Source organism: Rhinichthys klamathensis, unplaced genomic scaffold (genome assembly GCF_029890125.1).
Source record: "Rhinichthys klamathensis goyatoka isolate OS25496 unplaced genomic scaffold, OSU_Roscu_1.1 h1tg000141l_1, whole genome shotgun sequence".
In the NCBI taxonomy this organism is placed as follows: Eukaryota; Metazoa; Chordata; class Actinopteri; order Cypriniformes; family Leuciscidae; genus Rhinichthys; species Rhinichthys klamathensis.
In genome coordinates this window covers 151,124-164,477 of record NW_026606676.1, presented here as the reverse complement: position 1 = coordinate 164,477, position 13,354 = coordinate 151,124, and the positions used below count along the sequence as shown (strand labels likewise).

Below are 13,354 nucleotides of genomic sequence, written 5' to 3'. Positions count from 1 at the left end.
GGAACAGGCACCTCGGGGATTTAACAGCACTTTCTCCATAAAGTGTTCCTGCTTTGTCAGCTTAAAATGTGTGGCATCAAATGATGAAGACCACAATTTGTAAAGGGGCAAGAGAGATGGGCTGCTCCTGGCAAGCTAGGAACACTGACATTGAAAGAGTGTTCTTTTTTTCATGGCCGGTTGCTAACTCTAAGGTGGTTTGGACAAACAAGTAATTGGTACACAATGAGTAGGTTTCTGTTTCACTATGCTAAGAGAGAGCAAATCCGACATTTCAAAACACTAATATGCAAGATTCTCCACAAAATAGAATGCAGCAACTCTTGAGCTGCACACTGTGAAGGCCTTGGAGTTATCGGGGATGCCAAAGCCATTGCTCCGATTGCCTGAATAGAATGGCCAAAATCACAGATGATCTGAGCCTTTTGAAACGGTGCTCATTTCAAGCTTGAAAAGAGATGTGGGTTGCCCATTTTAAGTGCTGCATATGAAGTAAGAGAAAAATCCAGATTGTACACAGCTTCTGGACGTCACAATTCCTGTCGCAACCAGACAAAGTGAAAAGGATCAACGTAGTCGGCAGGGTTCGAACCTGCGCGGGGAGACCCCAATGGATTTCAAGTCCATCGCCTTAACCTCTCGGCCACGACTACTCCTGCCTGTGGGTCACATGCTATTTTTTTTCTGGATGTGAGCAACAGAGGACACTGGGGCCAACCATCAATGCAAATGCGAGCAGCAGAGGATGCACTCGGCTAAAATACTGTGATGGCAAAAAGGAGTTCAACGACGTCTTCACCTACACGAAAAGAGTGTCGTGATCCGGATTTGGACTGGGGATGCTGCGGGCACAACACAAAGTACTAAACAACTTAACAGAGAAAGCAATCCACTCACTCAGGCCTGCACACGACCGCTTAGAAGTGACTGAACATACATAGTCGACAGCAAGCTTCAGCTCGTTTCTCTAAAGTCCCCCACCACTGCTTGCTGAGACAGCAACCAAGCATACAGAAGGCAAAACAACACCAAATGCTGGGAAATAACACATCGCCACATCTTTTCTTGAAGAGGAAGCCCACCTTCCTCAAAGGCTGGTAAGAGGACAGCAAGTGATTAGGGGAGGTCTGCAACAAAGTGACAGACCTTCGCCCGAACAGGGACTTGAACCCTGGACCCTCAGATTAAAAGTCTGATGCTCTACCGACTGAGCTATCCGGGCTCTTACCAAGGAACAGGCACCTCGGGGATTTAACAGCACTTTCTCCATAAAGTGTTCCTGCTTTGTCAGCTTAAAATTTGTGGCATCAAATGATGAAGACCACAATTTGTAAAGGGGCAAGAGAGATGGGCTGCTCCTGGCAAGCTAGGAACACTGACATTGAAAGAGTGTTCTTTTTTTCATGGCCGGTTGCTAACTCTAAGGTGGTTTGGACAAACAAGTAATTGGTACACAATGAGTAGGTTTCTGTTTCACTATGCTAAGAGAGAGCAAATCCGACATTTCAAAACACTAATATGCAAGATTCTCCACAAAATAGAATGCAGCAACTCTTGAGCTGCACACTGTGAAGGCCTTGGAGTTATCGGGGATGCCAAAGCCATTGCTCCGATTGCCTGAATAGAATGGCCAAAATCACAGATGATCTGGGCCTTTTGAAACGGTGCTCACTTCAGGCTTGAACAGAGATGTGGGTTTCCTAAAATACGTGCTGCATATGAAGTTAAAGAAAAAAGCAGCTCGTACTCAGCTCCTGTCGCAAACAGACAAAGTGACGAGGATCCACGTAGTCGGCAGGGTTCGAACCTGCGCGGGGAGACCCCAATGGATTTCGAGTCCATCGCCTTAACCTCTCGGCCACAACTACTCCTGCCTGTGGGTCACATGCTATTTTTTTTTATGGATGTGAGCAACAGAGAACAACGGGGCCAACCATCAATGCCAGTGTGAGCAGCAGAGGATGCACTCGGCTAAAGTACTGTGATGGCAAAAAGGAGTTCAATGACAAGGTACAGGCACCTCGGGGATTTAACAGCACTTTCTCCATAAAGTGTTCTTGCTTTGTCAGCTTAAAATTTGTGGCATCAAATGATGAAGACCACAATTTGTAAAGGGGCAAGAGAGATGGGCTGCTCCTGGCAAGCTAGGAACACTGACATTGAAAGAGTGTTCTTTTTTTCATGGCCGGTTGCTAACTCTAAGGTGGTTTGGACAAACAAGTAATTGGTACACAATGAGTAGGTTTCTGTTTCACTATGCTAAGAGAGAGCAAATCCGACATTTCAAAACACTAATATGCAAGATTCTCCACAAAATAGAATGCAGCAACTCTTGAGCTACACACTGTGAAGGCCTTGGAGTTATCGGGGATGCCAAAGCCATTGCTCCGATTGCCTGAACAGAATGGCCAAAATCACAGATGATCTGAGCCTTTTGAAACGGTGCTCATTTCAAGCTTGAAAAAAGATGTGGGTTGTCCATTTTAAGTGCTGCATATGAAGTAAGAGAAAAATCCAGATTGTACACAGCTTCTGGATGTCACAATTCCTGTCGCAACCAGACAAAGTGACGAGGATCAACGTAGTCGGCAGGGTTCGAACCTGCACGGGGAGACCCCAATGGATTTCAAGTCCATCGCCTTAACCTCTCGGCCACGACTACTCCTGCTTGTGGGTCACATGCTATTTTTTTTCTGGATGTGAGCAACAGAGGACACTGGGGCCAACCATCAATGCAAATGCGAGCAGCAGAGGATGCACTCGGCTAAAATACTGTGATGGCAAAAAGGAGTTCAACGACGTCTTCACCTACACGAAAAGAGTGTCGTGATCCGGATTTGGACTGGGGATGCTGCGGGCAAAACACAAAGTACTAAACAACTTAACAGAGAAAGCAATCCACTCACTCAGGCCTGCACACGACCGCTTAGAAGTGACTGAACATACATAGTCGACAGCAAGCTTCAGCTCGTTTCTCTAAAGTCCCCCACCACTGCTTGCTGAGACAGCAACCAAGCATTACAGAAGGCAAAACAACACCAAATGCTGGGAAATAACACATCGCCACATCTTTTCTTGAAGAGGAAGCCCATCTTCCTCAAAGGCTGGTAAGAGGACAGCAAGTGATTAGGGGAGGTCTGCAACAAAGTGACAGACCTTCGCCCGAACAGGGACTTGAACCCTGGACCCTCAGATTAAAAGTCTGATGCTCTACCGACTGAGCTATCCGGGCTCTTACCAAGGAAAAGGCACCTCGGGGATTTAACAGCACTTTCTCCATAAAGTGTTCCTGCTTTGTCAGCTTAAAATTTGTGGCATCAAATGATGAAGACCACAATTTGTAAAGGGGCAAGAGAGATGGGCTGCTCCTGGCAAGCTAGGAACACTGACATTGAAAGAGTGTTCTTTTTTTCATGGCCGGTTGCTAACTCTAAGGTGGTTTGGACAAACAAGTAATTGGTACACAATGAGTAGGTTTCTGTTTCACTATGCTAAGAGAGAGCAAATCCGACATTTCAAAACACTAATATGCAAGATTCTCCACAAAATAGAATGCAGCAACTCTTGAGCTGCACACTGTGAAGGCCTTGGAGTTATCGGGGATGCCAAAGCCATTGCTCCGATTGCGTTAATAGAATGGCCAAAATCACAGATGATCTGAGCCTTTTGAAACGGTGCTCATTTCAAGCTTGAAAAGAGATGTGGGTTGCCCATTTTAAGTGCTGCATATGAAGTAAGAGAAAAATCCAGATTGTACACAGCTTCTGGATGTCACAATTCCTGTCGCAACCAGACAAAGTGACAAGGATCAACGTAGTCGGCAGGGTTCGAACCTGCGCGGGGAGACCCCAATGGATTTCAAGTCCATCGCCTTAACCTCTCGGCCACGACTACTCCTGCCTGTGGGTCACATGCTATTTTTTTTCTGGATGTGAGCAACAGAGGACACTGGGGCCAACCATCAATGCAAATGCGAGCAGCAGAGGATGCACTCGGCTAAAATACTGTGATGGCAAAAAGGAGTTCAACGACGTCTTCACCTACACGAAAAGAGTGTCGTGATCCGGATTTGGACTGGGGATGCTGCGGGCACAACACAAAGTACTAAACAACTTAACAGAGAAAGCAATCCACTCACTCAGGCCTGCACACGACCGCTTAGAAGTGACTGAACATACATAGTCGACAGCAAGCTTCAGCTCGTTTCTCTAAAGTCCCCCACCACTGCTTGCTGAGACAGCAACCAAGCATACAGAAGGCAAAACAACACCAAATGCTGGGAAATAACACATCGCCACATCTTTTCTTGAAGAGGAAGCCAACCTTCCTCAAAGGCTGGTAAGAGGACAGCAAGTGATTAGGGGAGGTCTGCAACAAAGTGACAGACCTTCGCCCGAACAGGGACTTGAACCCTGGACCCTCAGATTAAAAGTCTGATGCTCTACCGACTGAGCTATCCGGGCTCTTACCAAGGAACAGGCACCTCGGGGATTTAACAGCACCTTCTCCATAAAGTGTTCCTGCTTTGTCAGCTTAAAATTTGTGGCATCAAATGATGAAGACCACAATTTGTAAAGGGGCAAGAGAGATGGGCTGCTCCTGGCAAGCTAGGAACACTGACATTGAAAGAGTGTTCTTTTTTTCATGGCCGGTTGCTAACTCTAAGGTGGTTTGGACAAGTAATTGGTACACAATGAGTAGGTTTCTGTTTCACTATGCTAAGAGAGAGCAAATCCGACATTTCAAAACACTAATATGCAAGATTCTCCACAAAATAGAATGCAGCAACTCTTGAGCTGCACACTGTGAAGGCCTTGGAGTTATCGGGGATGCCAAAGCCATTGCTCCGATTGCCTGAATAGAATGGCCAAAATCACAGATGATCTGGGCCTTTTGAAACGGTGCTCACTTCAGGCTTGAACAGAGATGTGGGTTTCCTAAAATACGTGCTGCAAATGAAGTTAAAGAAAAAAGCAGCTCGTACTCAGCTCCTGTCGCAAACAGACAAAGTGACGAGGATCCACGTAGTCGGCAGGGTTCGAACCTGCGCGGGGAGACCCCAATGGATTTCGAGTCCATCGCCTTAACCTCTCGGCCACGACTACTCCTGCCTGTGGGTCACATGCTATTTTTTTTTCTGGATGTGAGCAACAGAGAACACCGGGGCCAACCATCAATGCCAATGTGAGCAGCAGAGGATGCACTCGGCTAAAGTACTGTGATGGCAAAAAGGAGTTCAATGACAAGGAACAGGCACCTCGGGGATTTAACAGCACTTTCTCCATAAAGTGTTCCTGCTTTGTCAGCTTAAAATTTGTGGCATCAAATGATGAAGACCACAATTTCTAAAGGGGCAAGAGAGATGGGCTGCTCCTGGCAAGCTAGGAACACTGACATTGAAAGAGTGTTCTTTTTTCCATGGCCGGTTGCTAACTCCAAGGTGGTTTGGACAAACAAGTAATTGGTGCACAATGAGTAGGTTTCTGTTTCACTATGCTAAGAGAGAGCAAATCAGACATTTCAAAACACTAATATGCAAGATTCTCCACAAAATAGAATGCAGCAACTCTTGAGCTGCACACTGTGAAGGCCTTGGAGTTATCGGGGATGCCAAAGCCATTGCTCCGATTGCCTGAATAGAATGGCCAAAATCACAGATGATCTGGGCCTTTTGAAACGGTGCTCACTTCAGGCTTGAACAGAGATGTGGGTTTCCTAAAATACGTGCTGCATATGAAGTTAAAGAAAAAAGCAGCTCGTACTCAGCTCCTGTCGCAAACAGACAAAGTGACGAGGATCCACGTAGTCGGCAGGGTTCGAACCTGCGCGGGGAGACCCCAATGGATTTCGAGACCATCGCCTTAACCTCTCGGCCACGACTACTCCTGCCTGTGGGTCACATGCTATTTTTTTTTCTGGATGTGAGCAACAGAGAACACCGGGGCCAACCATCAATGCCAATGTGAGCAGCAGAGGATGCACTCGGCTAAAGTACTGTGATGGCAAAAAGGAGTTCAACGACGTCTTCACCTACACGAAAAGAGTGTCGTGATCCGGATTTGGACTGGGGATGCTGCGGGCACAACACAAAGTACTAAACAACTTAACAGAGAAAGCAATCCACTCACTCAGGCCTGCACACGACCGCTTAGAAGTGACTGAACATACATAGTCGACAGCAAGCTTCAGCTCGTTTCTCTAAAGTCCCCCACCACTGCTTGCTGAGACAGCAACCAAGCATACAGAAGGCAAAACAACACCAAATGCTGGGAAATAACACATCGCCACATCTTTTCTTGAAGAGGAAGCCAACCTTCCTCAAAGGCTGGTAAGAGGACAGCAAGTGATTAGGGGAGGTCTGCAACAAAGTGACAGACCTTCGCCCGAACAGGGACTTGAACCCTGGACCCTCAGATTAAAAGTCTGATGCTCTACCGACTGAGCTATCCGGGCTCTTACCAAGGAACAGGCACCTCGGGGATTTAACAGCACCTTCTCCATAAAGTGTTCCTGCTTTGTCAGCTTAAAATTTGTGGCATCAAATGATGAAGACCACAATTTGTAAAGGGGCAAGAGAGATGGGCTGCTCCTGGCAAGCTAGGAACACTGACATTGAAAGAGTGTTCTTTTTTTCATGGCCGGTTGCTAACTCTAAGGTGGTTTGGACAAGTAATTGGTACACAATGAGTAGGTTTCTGTTTCACTATGCTAAGAGAGAGCAAATCCGACATTTCAAAACACTAATATGCAAGATTCTCCACAAAATAGAATGCAGCAACTCTTGAGCTGCACACTGTGAAGGCCTTGGAGTTATCGGGGATGCCAAAGCCATTGCTCCGATTGCCTGAATAGAATGGCCAAAATCACAGATGATCTGGGCCTTTTGAAACGGTGCTCACTTCAGGCTTGAACAGAGATGTGGGTTTCCTAAAATACGTGCTGCAAATGAAGTTAAAGAAAAAAGCAGCTCGTACTCAGCTCCTGTCGCAAACAGACAAAGTGACGAGGATCCACGTAGTCGGCAGGGTTCGAACCTGCGCGGGGAGACCCCAATGGATTTCGAGTCCATCGCCTTAACCTCTCGGCCACGACTACTCCTGCCTGTGGGTCACATGCTATTTTTTTTTCTGGATGTGAGCAACAGAGAACACCGGGGCCAACCATCAATGCCAATGTGAGCAGCAGAGGATGCACTCGGCTAAAGTACTGTGATGGCAAAAAGGAGTTCAATGACAAGGAACAGGCACCTCGGGGATTTAACAGCACTTTCTCCATAAAGTGTTCCTGCTTTGTCAGCTTAAAATTTGTGGCATCAAATGATGAAGACCACAATTTCTAAAGGGGCAAGAGAGATGGGCTGCTCCTGGCAAGCTAGGAACACTGACATTGAAAGAGTGTTCTTTTTTCCATGGCCGGTTGCTAACTCCAAGGTGGTTTGGACAAACAAGTAATTGGTGCACAATGAGTAGGTTTCTGTTTCACTATGCTAAGAGAGAGCAAATCAGACATTTCAAAACACTAATATGCAAGATTCTCCACAAAATAGAATGCAGCAACTCTTGAGCTGCACACTGTGAAGGCCTTGGAGTTATCGGGGATGCCAAAGCCATTGCTCCGATTGCCTGAATAGAATGGCCAAAATCACAGATGATCTGGGCCTTTTGAAACGGTGCTCACTTCAGGCTTGAACAGAGATGTGGGTTTCCTAAAATACGTGCTGCATATGAAGTTAAAGAAAAAAGCAGCTCGTACTCAGCTCCTGTCGCAAACAGACAAAGTGACGAGGATCCACGTAGTCGGCAGGGTTCGAACCTGCGCGGGGAGACCCCAATGGATTTCGAGACCATCGCCTTAACCTCTCGGCCACGACTACTCCTGCCTGTGGGTCACATGCTATTTTTTTTTCTGGATGTGAGCAACAGAGAACACCGGGGCCAACCATCAATGCCAATGTGAGCAGCAGAGGATGCACTCGGCTAAAGTACTGTGATGGCAAAAAGGAGTTCAATGACAAGGAACAGGCACCTCGGGGATTTAACAGCACTTTCTCCATAAAGTGTTCCTGCTTTGTCAGCTTAAAATTTGTGGCATCAAATGATGAAGACCACAATTTGTAAAGGGGCAAGAGAGATGGGCTGCTCCTGGCAAGCTAGGAACACTGACATTGAAAGAGTGTTCTTTTTTCCATGGCCGGTTGCTAACTCCAAGGTGGTTTGGACAAACAAGTAATTGGTGCACAATGAGTAGGTTTCTGTTTCACTATGCTAAGAGAGAGCAAATCCGACATTTCAAAACACTAATATGCAAGATTCTCCACAAAATAGAATGCAGCAACTCTTGAGCTGCACACTGTGAAGGCCTTGGAGTTATCGGGGATGCCAAAGCCATTGCTCCGATTGCCTGAATAGAATGGCCAAAATCACAGATGATCTGGGCCTTTTGAAACGGTGCTCACTTCAGGCTTGAACAGAGATGTGGGTTTCCTAAAATACGTGCTGCATATGAAGTTAAAGAAAAAAGCAGCTCGTACTCAGCTCCTGTCACAAACAGACAAAGTGACGAGGATCCACGCAGTCGGCAGGGTTCGAACCTGCGCGCGGAGACCCCAATGGATTTCGAGTCCATCGCCTTAACCTCTCGGCCACGACTACTCCTGCCTGTGGGTCACATGCTATTTTTTTTTCTGGATGTGAGCAACAGAGAACACCGGGGCCAACCATCAATGCCAATGTGAGCAGCAGAGGATGCACTCGGCTAAAGTACTGTGATGGCAAAAAGGAGTTCAATGACAAGGTACAGGCACCTCGGGGATTTAACAGCACTTTCTCCATAAAGTGTTCCTGCTTTGTCAGCTTAAAATTTGTGGCATCAAATGATGAAGACCACAATTTGTAAAGGGGCAAGAGAGATGGGCTGCTCCTGGCAAGCTAGGAACACTGACATTGAAAGAGTGTTCTTTTTTTCATGGCCGGTTGCTAACTCTAAGGTGGTTTGGACAAACAAGTAATTGGTACACAATGAGTAGGTTTCTGTTTCACTATGCTAAGAGAGAGCAAATCCGACATTTCAAAACACTAATATGCAAGATTCTCCACAAAATAGAATGCAGCAACTCTTGAGCTGCACACTGTGAAGGCCTTGGAGTTATCGGGGATGCCAAAGCCATTGCTCCGATTGCCTGAATAGAATGGCCAAAATCACAGATGATCTGAGCCTTTTGAAACGGTGCTCATTTCAAGCTTGAAAAGAGATGTGGGTTGCCCATTTTAAGTGCTGCATATGAAGTAAGAGAAAAATCCAAATTGTACACAGCTTCTGGATGTCACAATTCCTGTCGCAACCGGACAAAGTGACGAGGATCCACGTAGTCGGCAGGGTTCGAACCTGCGCGGGGAGACCCCAATGGATTTCGAGTCCATCACCTTAACCTCTCGGCCACGACTACTCCTGCCTGTGGGTCACATGCTATTTTTTTTTCTGGATGTGAGCAACTGAGAACACCGGGGCCAACCATCAATGCCAATGTGAGCAGCAGAGGATGCACTCGGCTAAAGTACTGTGATGGCAAAAAGGAGTTCAATGACAAGGAACAGGCACCTCGGGGATTTAACAGCACTTTCTCCATAAAGTGTTCCTGCTTTGTCAGCTTAAAATTTGTGGCATCAAATGATGAAGACCACAATTTGTAAAGGGGCAAGAGACATGGGCTGCTCCTGGCAAGCTAGGAACACTGACATTGAAAGAGTGTTCTTTTTTCCATGGCCGGTTGCTAACTCCAAGGTGGTTTGGACAAACAAGTAATTGGTGCACAATGAGTAGGTTTCTGTTTCACTATGCTAAGAGAGAGCAAATCCGACATTTCAAAACACTAATATGCAAGATTCTCCACAAAATAGAATGCAGCAACTCTTGAGCTGCACAATGTGAAGGCCTTGGAGTTATCGGGGATGCCAAAGCCATTGCTCCGATTGCCTGAATAGAATGGCCAAAATCACAGATGATCTGGGCCTTTTGAAACGGTGCTCACTTCAGGCTTGAACAGAGATGTGGGTTTCCTAAAATACGTGCTGCATATGAAGTTAAAGAAAAAAGCAGCTCGTACTCAGCTCCTGTCGCAAACAGACAAAGTGACGAGGATCCACGCAGTCGGCAGGGTTCGAACCTGCGCGGGGAGACCCCAATGGATTTCGAGTCCATCGCCTTAACCTCTCGGCCACAACTACTCCTGCCTGTGGGTCACATGCTATTTTTTTTTCTGGATGTGAGCAACAGAGAACACCGGGGCCAACCATCAATGCCAATGTGAGCAGCAGAGGATGCACTCGGCTAAAGTACTGTGATGGCAAAAAGGAGTTCAATGACAAGGTACAGGCACCTCAGGGATTTAACAGCACTTTCTCCATAAAGTGTTCCTGCTTTGTCAGCTTAAAATTTGTGGCATCAAATGATGAAGACCACAATTTGTAAAGGGGCAAGAGAGATGGGCTGCTCCTGGCAAGCTAGGAACACTGACATTGAAAGAGTGTTCTTTTTTTCATGGCCGGTTGCTAATTTTAAGGTAGTTTGGACAAACAAGTAATTGGTACACAATGAGTAGGTTTCTGTTTCACTATGCTAAGAGAGAGCAAATCCGACATTTCAAAACACTAATATGCAAGATTCTCCACAAAATAGAATGCAGCAACTCTTGAGCTGCACACTGTGAAGGCCTTGGAGTTATCGGGGATGCCAAAGCCATTCCTCCGATTGCCTGAATAGAATGGCCAAAATCACAGATGATCTGGGCCTTTTGAAACGGTGCTCACTTCAGGCTTGAACAGAGATGTGGGTTTCCTAAAATACGTGCTGCATATGAAGTTAAGAGAAAAAGCAGCTCGTACTCAGCTCCTGTCGCAAACAGACAAAGTGACGAGGATCCACGTAGTCGGCAGGGTTCGAACCTGCGCGGGGAGACCCCAATGGATTTCGAGTCCATCGCCTTACCCTCTCGGCCACGACTACTCCTGCCTGTGGGTCACATGCTATTTTTTTTTCTGGATGTGAGCAACAGAGAACACCGGGGCCAACCATCAATGCCAATGTGAGCAGCAGAGGATGCACTCGGCTAAAGTACTGTGATGGCAAAAAGGAGTTCAATGACAAGGTACAGGCACCTCGGGGATTTAACAGCACTTTCTCCATAAAGTGTTCCTGCTTTGTCAGCTTAAAATTTGTGGCATCAAATGATGAAGACCACAATTTGTAAAGGGGCAAGAGAGATGGGCTGCTCCTGGCAAGCTAGGAACACTGACATTGAAAGAGTGTTCTTTTTTTCATGGCCGGTTGCTAACTCTAAGGTGGTTTGGACAAACAAGTAATTGGTACACAATGAGTAGGTTTCTGTTTCACTATGCTAAGAGAGAGCAAATCCGACATTTCAAAACACTAATATGCAAGATTCTCCACAAAATAGAATGCAGCAACTCTTGAGCTGCACAATGTGAAGGCCTTGGAGTTATCGGGGATGCCAAAGCCATTGCTCCGATTGCCTGAATAGAATGGCCAAAATCACAGATGATCTGAGCCTTTTGAAACGGTGCTCATTTCAAGCTTGAAAAGAGATGTGGGTTGCCCATTTTAAGTGCTGCATATGAAGTAAGAGAAAAATCCAGATTGTACACAGCTTCTGGATGTCACAATTCCTGTTGCAACCAGACAAAGTGACGAGGATCAACGTAGTCGGCAGGGTTCGAACCTGCGCGGGGAGACCCCAATGGATTTCAAGTCCATCGCCTTAACCTCTCGGCCACGACTACTCCTACCTGTGGGTCACATGCTATTCTTTTTCTGGATGTGAGCAACAGAGGACACTGGGGCCAACCATCAATGCAAATGCGAGCAGCAGAGGATGCACTCGGCTAAAATACTGTGATGGCAAAAAGGAGATCAACGACGTCTTCACCTACACGAAAAGAGTGTCGTGATCCGGATTTGGACTGGGGATGCTGCGGGCACAACACAAAGTACTAAACAACTTAGAGAAAGCAATCCACTCACTCAGGCCTGCACACGACCGCTTAGAAGTGACTGAACATACATAGTCGACAGCAAGCTTCAGCTCGTTTCTCTAAAGTCCCCCACCACTGCTTGCTGAGACAGCAACCAAGCATTACAGAAGGCAAAACAACAAAAATGCTGGGAAATAACACATCGCCACATCTTTTCTTGAAGAGGAAGCCCACCTTCCTCAAAGACTGGTAAGAGGACAGCAAGTGATTAGGGGAGGTCTGCAACAAAGTGACAGACCTTCGCCCGAACCGGGACTTGAACCCTGGACCCTCAGATTAAAAGTCTGATGCTCTACCGACAGAGCTATGCAGGCTCTTACCAAGGAACAGGCACCTCGGGGATTTAACAGCACTTTCTCCATAAAGTGTTCCTGCTTTGTCAGCTTAAAATTTGTGGCATCAACTGATGAAGACCACAATTTGTAAAGGGGCAAGAGAGATGGGCTGCTCCTGGCAAGCTAGGAACACTGACATTGAAAGAGTGTTCTTTTTTTCATGGCCGGTTGCTAACTCTAAGGTGGTTTGGACAAACAAGTAATTGGTACACAATGAGTAGTTTTCTGTTTCACTATGCTAAGAGAGAGCAAATCCGACATTTCAAAACACTAATATGCAAGATTCTCCACAAAATAGAATGCAGCAACTCTTGAGCTGCACAATGTGAAGGCCTTGGTTTTATCGGGGATGCCAAAGCCATTGCTCCGATTGCCTGAATAGAATGGCCAAAATCACAGATGATCTGAGCCTTTTGAAACGGTGCTCATTTCAAGCTTGAAAAGAGATGTGGGTTGCCCATTTTAAGTGCTGCATATGAAGTAAGAGAAAAATCCAGATTGTACACAGCTTCTGGATGTCACAATTCCTGTCGCAACCAGACAAAGTGACGAGGAGCAACGTAGTCGGCAGGGTTCGAACCTGCGCGGGGAGACCCCAATGGATTTCAAGTCCATCGCCTTAACCTCTCTGCCACAACTACTCCTGCCTGTGGGTCACATGCTATTTTTTTTTCTGGATGTGAGCAACAGAGGACACTGGGGTCAACCATCAATGCAATTGCGAGCAGCAGAGGATGCACTCGGCTAAAATACTGTGATGGCAAAAAGGAGTTCAACGACGTCTTCACCTACACGAAAAGAGTGTCGTGATCCGGATTTGGACTGGGGATGCTGCAGGCACAACACAAAGTACTAAACAACTTAACAGAGAAAGCAATCCACTCACTCAGGCCTGCACACGACCGCTTAGAAGTGACTGAACATACATAGTCGACAGCAAGCTTCAGCTCGTTTCTCTAAAGTCCCCCACCA

The 13,354-nt window shown here is 46.5% G+C and overlaps 18 non-coding genes across 18 annotated transcripts; all 18 read right to left on the bottom strand.

Moving 5' to 3' along the window:
* Positions 1-571: 571 nt before the first annotated feature.
* On the bottom strand, positions 572-653 carry trnas-uga (transfer RNA serine (anticodon UGA)). Its single transcript has one exon. It is a non-coding gene; the product is annotated as a tRNA-Ser (tRNA).
* A 496-nt stretch (positions 654-1,149) lies between these two features.
* On the bottom strand, positions 1,150-1,222 carry trnak-uuu (transfer RNA lysine (anticodon UUU)). Its single transcript has one exon. It is a non-coding gene; the product is annotated as a tRNA-Lys (tRNA).
* A 564-nt stretch (positions 1,223-1,786) lies between these two features.
* trnas-cga (transfer RNA serine (anticodon CGA)) lies at positions 1,787-1,868 on the bottom strand. The gene has a single exon. It is a non-coding gene; the product is annotated as a tRNA-Ser (tRNA).
* A 712-nt stretch (positions 1,869-2,580) lies between these two features.
* On the bottom strand, positions 2,581-2,662 carry trnas-uga (transfer RNA serine (anticodon UGA)). Its single transcript has one exon. It is a non-coding gene; the product is annotated as a tRNA-Ser (tRNA).
* Positions 2,663-3,159: 497 nt separating this feature from the next.
* On the bottom strand, positions 3,160-3,232 carry trnak-uuu (transfer RNA lysine (anticodon UUU)). The gene has a single exon. It is a non-coding gene; the product is annotated as a tRNA-Lys (tRNA).
* Positions 3,233-3,812: 580 nt separating this feature from the next.
* Positions 3,813-3,894, bottom strand: trnas-uga (transfer RNA serine (anticodon UGA)). Its single transcript has one exon. It is a non-coding gene; the product is annotated as a tRNA-Ser (tRNA).
* A 496-nt stretch (positions 3,895-4,390) lies between these two features.
* Positions 4,391-4,463, bottom strand: trnak-uuu (transfer RNA lysine (anticodon UUU)). Its single transcript has one exon. It is a non-coding gene; the product is annotated as a tRNA-Lys (tRNA).
* A 560-nt stretch (positions 4,464-5,023) lies between these two features.
* On the bottom strand, positions 5,024-5,105 carry trnas-cga (transfer RNA serine (anticodon CGA)). Its single transcript has one exon. It is a non-coding gene; the product is annotated as a tRNA-Ser (tRNA).
* A 696-nt stretch (positions 5,106-5,801) lies between these two features.
* On the bottom strand, positions 5,802-5,883 carry trnas-cga (transfer RNA serine (anticodon CGA)). Its single transcript has one exon. It is a non-coding gene; the product is annotated as a tRNA-Ser (tRNA).
* A 497-nt stretch (positions 5,884-6,380) lies between these two features.
* trnak-uuu (transfer RNA lysine (anticodon UUU)) lies at positions 6,381-6,453 on the bottom strand. The gene has a single exon. It is a non-coding gene; the product is annotated as a tRNA-Lys (tRNA).
* Positions 6,454-7,013: 560 nt separating this feature from the next.
* trnas-cga (transfer RNA serine (anticodon CGA)) lies at positions 7,014-7,095 on the bottom strand. Its single transcript has one exon. It is a non-coding gene; the product is annotated as a tRNA-Ser (tRNA).
* A 696-nt stretch (positions 7,096-7,791) lies between these two features.
* Positions 7,792-7,873, bottom strand: trnas-cga (transfer RNA serine (anticodon CGA)). The gene has a single exon. It is a non-coding gene; the product is annotated as a tRNA-Ser (tRNA).
* A 696-nt stretch (positions 7,874-8,569) lies between these two features.
* trnas-cga (transfer RNA serine (anticodon CGA)) lies at positions 8,570-8,651 on the bottom strand. Its single transcript has one exon. It is a non-coding gene; the product is annotated as a tRNA-Ser (tRNA).
* Positions 8,652-9,363: 712 nt separating this feature from the next.
* trnas-cga (transfer RNA serine (anticodon CGA)) lies at positions 9,364-9,445 on the bottom strand. Its single transcript has one exon. It is a non-coding gene; the product is annotated as a tRNA-Ser (tRNA).
* Positions 9,446-10,141: 696 nt separating this feature from the next.
* Positions 10,142-10,223, bottom strand: trnas-cga (transfer RNA serine (anticodon CGA)). Its single transcript has one exon. It is a non-coding gene; the product is annotated as a tRNA-Ser (tRNA).
* A 696-nt stretch (positions 10,224-10,919) lies between these two features.
* trnas-cga (transfer RNA serine (anticodon CGA)) lies at positions 10,920-11,001 on the bottom strand. Its single transcript has one exon. It is a non-coding gene; the product is annotated as a tRNA-Ser (tRNA).
* Positions 11,002-11,713: 712 nt separating this feature from the next.
* Positions 11,714-11,795, bottom strand: trnas-uga (transfer RNA serine (anticodon UGA)). Its single transcript has one exon. It is a non-coding gene; the product is annotated as a tRNA-Ser (tRNA).
* Positions 11,796-12,941: 1,146 nt separating this feature from the next.
* Positions 12,942-13,023, bottom strand: trnas-uga (transfer RNA serine (anticodon UGA)). Its single transcript has one exon. It is a non-coding gene; the product is annotated as a tRNA-Ser (tRNA).
* Between the last annotated feature and the right edge of the window lie 331 nt (positions 13,024-13,354).